A 7,339-nucleotide genomic window follows, 5' to 3' on the forward strand; every position below is an offset into this window, starting at 1 on the left:
ATGCTCAGTGTAGTGTGTTTTGTATCCAACTTTTCTGGAAAATAGAGGACCCTTTCAAGTTAAAGATTTAGGTTTTTCCCAGTTGGACTCAGTGAAGTTCTCTTGCATCATAGGTTTGAATTCATTTTCTGTTTATTTGTTGGTTTTGCTATTTCAAGGACACCAATTATCCTTATGTTGCATTATATTTGTCTGTCTTCCATACCTATTAGTTCATTTCTGAATGGTTTGATTTCTCTTTTTAAACTTTATTCATCATGATTAGCTCATCTCTCTTCTATGTCAGTATGTGATCAATAGCAATAACTATTGTGTTTCTTCTTGTTTCTAAATTATTTATTAATTCCTTAATGTTGTTCTTGGAAGTCTTTATTTCCTGAGGTCCATGGTCATTGTTTTCATCTTGGTAGATTGTTATTACTGTAAAGCCGTTGAATTCCTCTTTTATCCAGACCATGCACTTATCAAGTTATTCTATGGTGTGAAGCAATTTTCTTCTGATCCTTGATGTTTTCTTATTACTTGTCTTTCCTTTGCTTTCTTCCTTCCTTACCATATAATACAGATATAATTGCCATGCCATTTCTTTTTACTGCGATTATGTTTGGGTGGCTCTGTCCAGACATTCTATTTGTTCTAACACACTGAGGGTTACTTCTTAATTTTTTTCCCACATTCTTTGTAACTAAGCTATAGCTTGATGGCTGAATTTCCATGTGTTCTACACACTCTTTTATAACTCAAGAGAATGACAACAGGAGAGAGTCCAGCTGAGATATTTATAGTCTTTCTTAGATAACATAGGCCCTGCTCATTGTGTTGGGAGTTTTGCTCATGGTTCTGTGTCAAGGTCTACTTGATGGGTGTGCTCCTTTCCAGTGGGAATGTAGCCTTGACCTGTAGACTGTACAGCCATGGAAATTTTTTTCTCTACAGCCAGTCCCTGTTTCACTTCTTTTTCCCCTAATAGCCTTGCCACCCCCAGTACTCAGATTGAAAAAAGAAAAGATAATGACTGAGTTGTTTTCTTTCCAGGTTTGATCTGATAAACCCAACAGTACAATTTCTGGGAGTTTGAACAGGGGTAAAAGCAAAACTGTGTTACTTCTCTGTTTTATTTCACAATCATCTATATCTTTCCCTATTTGCCGGTTTTTGAAGTCTATAACATCAGGTCAGTCCCCTTTTCTTGCTTTGTGACTATTGGTGATTTTCTCCATAGCTTTTAATTTTTTGTTTTTGTTTTTTCTTTCTCTCATTTTGTTAGACACTGGGAAGGGAAATACCATGATTCAACTGTAATCTATAATCTTAAAGCTAAAATAAGATATAGCAAAAATTATGTTCTAGAAATAGAACAGATGATTTAATGTAAATTCCATATCATAAGTGGTTAATGTGGAGGAAGTTGAAAGGAGATATATGATGAAAATTTGGAACTATAGCAGAGGAAACCCAAGAGAATGAAAGAACAGTAGAAAAGAGAAGGGGGAATAAAAGAAGAGGGAAATTTAGTTGGTTGACAACGGTAAAGCAGTGATAAACTGCATTGGTGAGCAATATTGTCTTTTTGGACTGAGGATATTGGGAATGCATTATCACTGTGCTTTGAAATCTTGGTAGGCTTTTCAACTTTTCAAAAACGGTCCTCTCTTTTCTGGGAAATAGCTTAACTGTTTTTATTCTCCAACTCTGAAGTTTATGTTTGAGATAAAGTCTTATTTTCCTAAGTAGTTTTGAAATCCTAACAGATGTTTGAAGCAATGACTGGGGTTTTAAAATTTATTCTGTAACCTGACAACTGTTGACCAATGTGCAAATGATCCTGGGAGTCCCTGTCATCTTGCGTCATACACTGTAGCATTAGAGGGTATGAAGGAAGCAGAGAAATCTGAAGATTGAGATGGAGAAAATGGTTACAGTGATAACTGAATCAGAATCAGGGGCAGAAGTGAGCCCAGACACAGGGCGAAGGTAAGGGTGGGGAGCAAAGTCCTCGTGAACATCTACTAAAGGATGTTTTAGAAACTGCAGAAAGCAGGAAGTCAAGTGTCCAGGTAAAAGTCAGCAAACAGGAGGGTCATAGAAAGTAGGAGCAAAGTGGACAGGAAATCTGGGCCCATTAACAAGGAGTGAAAGCTGAGGTGATTTTTTTCCCCAGCACCTTTATTCTATTTTGACTGGGAGGAGCCTGGAGACTGGAAATCTGCAATGATAAAAAATGATGATTCTGGATGAGGGGAGAGAGAGAGAGAGAGAGAGAGAGAGAGAGAGAGAGAGAGAATGCATATCTTATCCCTTTGGCTCCCCCAGATTGTCTGGTTGATATATTTCTCTTCTGACATTGTGGGTCTACCTCCAGATTGCATTTATTTTTTTAAAGTTTATTTATTTTGAGAGAGAGGAAGAGAAAGAGATCAGGCTAGCAGAGCAGAGGCAGAGAGAGAGAGAAAGAGAGAATCCCAAGCAGGCTCTGCACTCTCAGCCCAGAGCCTAATAAGGGGCTGGATCTCACGAGGCATGAGACCATGACCTGAACTGAGATCAAGAGTCAGATGCTCAACCGACTGAGCCACCCAGGTGCCCCAAGACTGCATTTATTTTGAATCAGCATTTGCCGCGACTTGATTTTTTAATTTTTCTTTTTCAAATTCAATTTTTGAAATTTAATTCAAAACTTGATTGAGGTAAAATTGACCAACAAAAACAGTTCATTTTAAAATATGCAATTTGATGAGTCTTGACAGATATACACCCATGAACCACCAACATGATCAAGATTCTGTACTTTGCCATCAAGATAAGCAACATTTCCACACCCTGGCAATCCCTCCCTCCACAACCTTCTTAACTCATTCTATTCAGCTTCACTGAGGTATCATTGACAAATAACATTTTAAGATATTTAAATTGTGCAACACAATGATTTGATATATGTATACCTTGTGGAAAGCTTCCCGCCAATGAATTAACACATCAATACCCCACGTATTTACCTTTTTTTCTTTTCTGGCAAGAACACTTAAGTTCTACTCTCTTAGAAAATTTCAGTTCTACAAAATAGGAATATCAGTTATACCACCATGTTATACATCAGATCATTAGACCTTTTTCATCTTATCACTGAAAATCTGTAGCAACCTCTCCCTATTTCCTCCAACCCCCAGCCCCAGGCAACCACCATTTCATTCTGTTTCTATGAGTCAACTTCATTTTTTTTTTTTTTAAATTTTTTTAACACTTACTTATTTCTGAGACAGAGAGAGACAGAGAATGAACAGGGAAGGGGCAGAGAGAGAGAGGGAGACACAGAATCTGAAACAGGCTCCAGGCTCTGAGCTGTCAGCACAGAGCCCGACGCGGGGCTTGAACTCACGGACCGTGAGATCATGACCTGAGCTGAAGTCGGACGCTTAACCAACCAAGCCACCCAGGCGCCCCTCAACTTCATTTTTTTTAAATATATCACATATACATGACACCATGCAGTATTTCAGTATTTGTCTTCTGTGTCTACCTTATTTCCCTCAGCAGAATCCCCTCCTGGTTCATCCATGTTGCCAGAAATGGCAGGATTGCCTTCCCTTTTAAGGCTGAATGATATTCCATTATTAGAGTATGTATATATGCATATATGATATTCCGTTATTAGAGTATGTATATATATGTATGTATAAATATACACACACTGCTTTTTTTCCTCAATTTTTCCATTAATGGACACTTGTTTCCATACTTTAGCTATTGTGAGTAGCGTTGCAATGAATGTAGAAATACAGATATCTCTTTAATACTTCATCTTTGTTGAGAGAAAAGTTGGCTGAAGGGTGGGGGGAGAAAAAGAAAAAGAAAAAAAACCGATAAGTACTCCAGCCTTAGATCTTCAGAGAGGGTGCAGAGCTAGGGTTACCAGATAAAATACATGCAATGTGTGGGATATACTTATGCTAAAATTTTGTTCATTGCTTATGTGAAATTCAAAAATAACTGGACATCTTTTTGTGTGTGTGCGCCAAATCTGTGAACTTGGTGCTAGGTTGAAAGGATTAAGGAACTAGAGTGTGGAATGTGTAAAGACAGAGTATCTTTATAGATTTAGATACAGTTATAGATAGGTATAGATAGGGAAGAGTTTGTTATTCAGGAGCTGCAGTTATAGCCCAGTTGGTGCATAGATATCCTTCGTGGGTCATATCTATGCACCATACTAGACCTTAGGAGGCTATCTTAAAATTTAGAATTTATGTGGGCATTTTGCCACCCCACTTTTATGAAGTAATGCTGTCATCTATTAAAAATTTCCCCAAAGGGGCACCTGGGTGGCTCAGTCAGTTAACCATCCAACTCTTGATTTTGGCTTAGGTCACGATCTCATTGTTCATGAGATCGAACCTCACATTGGGCTCTTCCCTGACAGCATGGATCCGCCTTGCAATTCTCTCTCTCCCTTTCTCTGTCCCTCCCCTGGTCACTCTCTCTCTTTTTCTCTCTCTCTCTAAAAATTAATAAATACATTAAAAAAATTTTTTTTCCCCAAGTAATGTGCTGCAGTCCACATGTGAGTGGACTGATTGCGGCTGGCATAATCTGATGAGTGAAAATCATTTTATCGGCTCAAGACCATTTCATGAAGACTAACACATGAATAACATGGACTAGGTTTTCCCCAGAAAAATAAACCATCACCTGAGTCATTCTTTAGTTGTGTCCATGTCTGTTTTGGTAACAGAGGATTGGGAAAACAGTTCAGGGATTTCTGAAGGCCTTACCCCTCCCTGCAGCATTATGCACATGAGAACGAGGTGACTCAGAGGGGACATTTTTTGAACAGACCTTCCAGGGAGAACAAACCGATGTTCTGAAAGGATTCTGCCTATATCAGCAGCTGTGTACAACTATCACCATTGCAAAGGTTTAGATCTTCATTTATGTGTTTGTGCAAATCAGATATTATTTTTAAGTGCACTTCTAAGAAAACTTGCCAGGAATTCTGTTGTGTAACAGACAATCCTTTTGTTTGAGAATGACCAATGCAGTGGATACAGACTGGCCCCTGGACCAGACTGCCTGGGTCCCAATCTTGTCTCTGTTACTTACAGAGTAATGTTGACAAATTACCTAATTTTTTGTACTTCAACCTCCTCTTCTACCAACTGGGGAAAATAGTCACACTCCTCTCAAAGTGTGGTCATAAGGGGGGAGCGCCTGGCACATGGTAAGCAGTATCTAGCACTTGTTAAATAAGCGTGTTTCTGTGCTGTTCTAAAGAGAGGTTGGGATCTGATGATATTCTGTAGGTATTCTAACCACAGCAGAACTTTGATTTCCTTTGGTTTCCTCCTGTGATTTCCTCACTGGTGCCCAAAGTCCCTGTAAGACACTGGACTGGCTACTCAATGGCAGAAATTCCTACCAGAAAGACCAGCCTCCCTGCAGACTGATTTCTGGGAAGATGTTCTTTCATGGGGAAAAAAAAATATTAAATATTTAGCGAGGTAATTTCACAGTCTGTAGGGCATGTTTCCTATTTATAAATGATTTTTCAGTGAGAACTCAGGATGGGGATGGGAAGGGGCTAATTCATGTCACAGGTAGAAGCAGGTCAGCTTCTGCTGGCTTTCTGAAAAGGTGGAAGGACATGATCTTCCCGGCAGCCATGGGAGATGGAGCCACTTCTCATGCAAGTGCATTTCCAGGGTTTCCCTGGAAGAATGTAAGGGACCAGTTGGACTGACATTGGATTGGGTAGGGTCCTGAAGGAAATGTAAAATCCAGCAATTATTCTGGAGTTGATGCTTCTAAAGAAAGAGCACATTTGGCTGTGATGCTATATTTGTACTCCTAAGGAACACCCAGTGAAAAAAAAATTGACCCTGAGCATTTCATCATCTTCCAAAGGGCTCCTGAGGCTAGAGATTCTTCCTGGAGGCACTCCACTACCCTGTTGAAAGAAGGACTGATCATAACTCCCCTCCCTTGCTTTACAAACTAGATTTCCCTCAAAGTCTATTTGAAATATTTTTCATGAATTTCAAATGAGTTGTCCTGTAAGCAAGGCTGTTTTCTGTTATCACACAGAACTATAGAAACTTCCATTTACAACACAAGACATCCGTCACAAACCCTGCCCTTGCCTTTAGCCTGTGAAGTGTGTGTGTGTGTGTGTGTGTGTGTGTGTGTGTGTTTAAGAAAATTACTCTTTCCGGGGCGCCTGGGTGGCTCAGTCGGTTAGGCGTCTGGCTTCGGCTCAGGTCATGATCTCACATTTCATGGGTTCAAGCCCCGTGCCGGGCTCTGTGCTGACCGCTCAGAGCCTGGAGCCTGTTTTGGACTCTGTGTCTCCCTTTCTCTCTGCCCCTCCCCTGTTCACGCTCTGTCTCTGTCTCAAGAATAAATAAACATTAAAAAAAAATTTTTAAAGAAAATTACTCTTTCCTCCTTAAAGAAGGAACATGTTTTTTGTATCTTCTGTATCCTTTGTGGGTCTCAGAAAACCAAACACGCCGTTCTCCATAATTGGTTGCTTTTCTTGATATTTCTTTATTTATCTTGGCTGCCAGGAAGCTCAGAGTTAAATATGAGTTTAATTATAGTAACAATCTTTTTGCTGGTATAATTAATTCTGCATATGTTATATATGGTTTCCATTATCTTTATTTACTATTTGTATTTCAACTTTTAAAAGAGTATAGGATATCACTTTCATAAAAGAAAAGGAATGAGATTCCTTCGTTCAATTGAATCTCTCTTTTGTAACAAACTATATTTAATGTTCTATATTGCTAAAACTCTTTATGATTTATTTATTTATTAATGTTTATTTTTGATAGAGGGAGAGTGTGAGTGGGGGAGGGCAGCGAGAGACGGGGGGAGGGGATCTGAAGCAGGCTCTGCGTGGACAGCAGAGAGCCAGATGCAGAGCTTGAACCCATGAACTGTGAGATCATGACCTGAGCCGAAGTTGGATGCTCAACTGACTGAGCCACCCAGGTGCCCCTAAAATTCTGTATGATTTAAAACAGGAGTTCTTATTCTGAGGTATATAAATATAATTATAAATATAAATATGCTTTGAAGGAGTCTATATATTTTATATACACACACATAATTCTTCATAAAGAATACATATAACATATCAACATGTAATACTTTGTAAATACATGTAAAATAATGTGTATATACACACATATACATATCCATTGTGTGTATGTGCACATTTTTGGAGGGAAAGTGCCTCTAGCTTTTGTTAATTTATCCAAAGGATTTACGACTCTTCTTGTCCACTCTTCCACTTCCAAAGTTAATAGTTACTGACTTGAAGGGACCTGGAAATAAACAT

The sequence above is a fragment of the Herpailurus yagouaroundi genome, unplaced genomic scaffold, assembly GCF_014898765.1.
Source record: "Herpailurus yagouaroundi ecotype Mexico unplaced genomic scaffold, PumYag 188, whole genome shotgun sequence".
NCBI classification, from domain to species: Eukaryota; Metazoa; Chordata; class Mammalia; order Carnivora; family Felidae; genus Herpailurus; species Herpailurus yagouaroundi.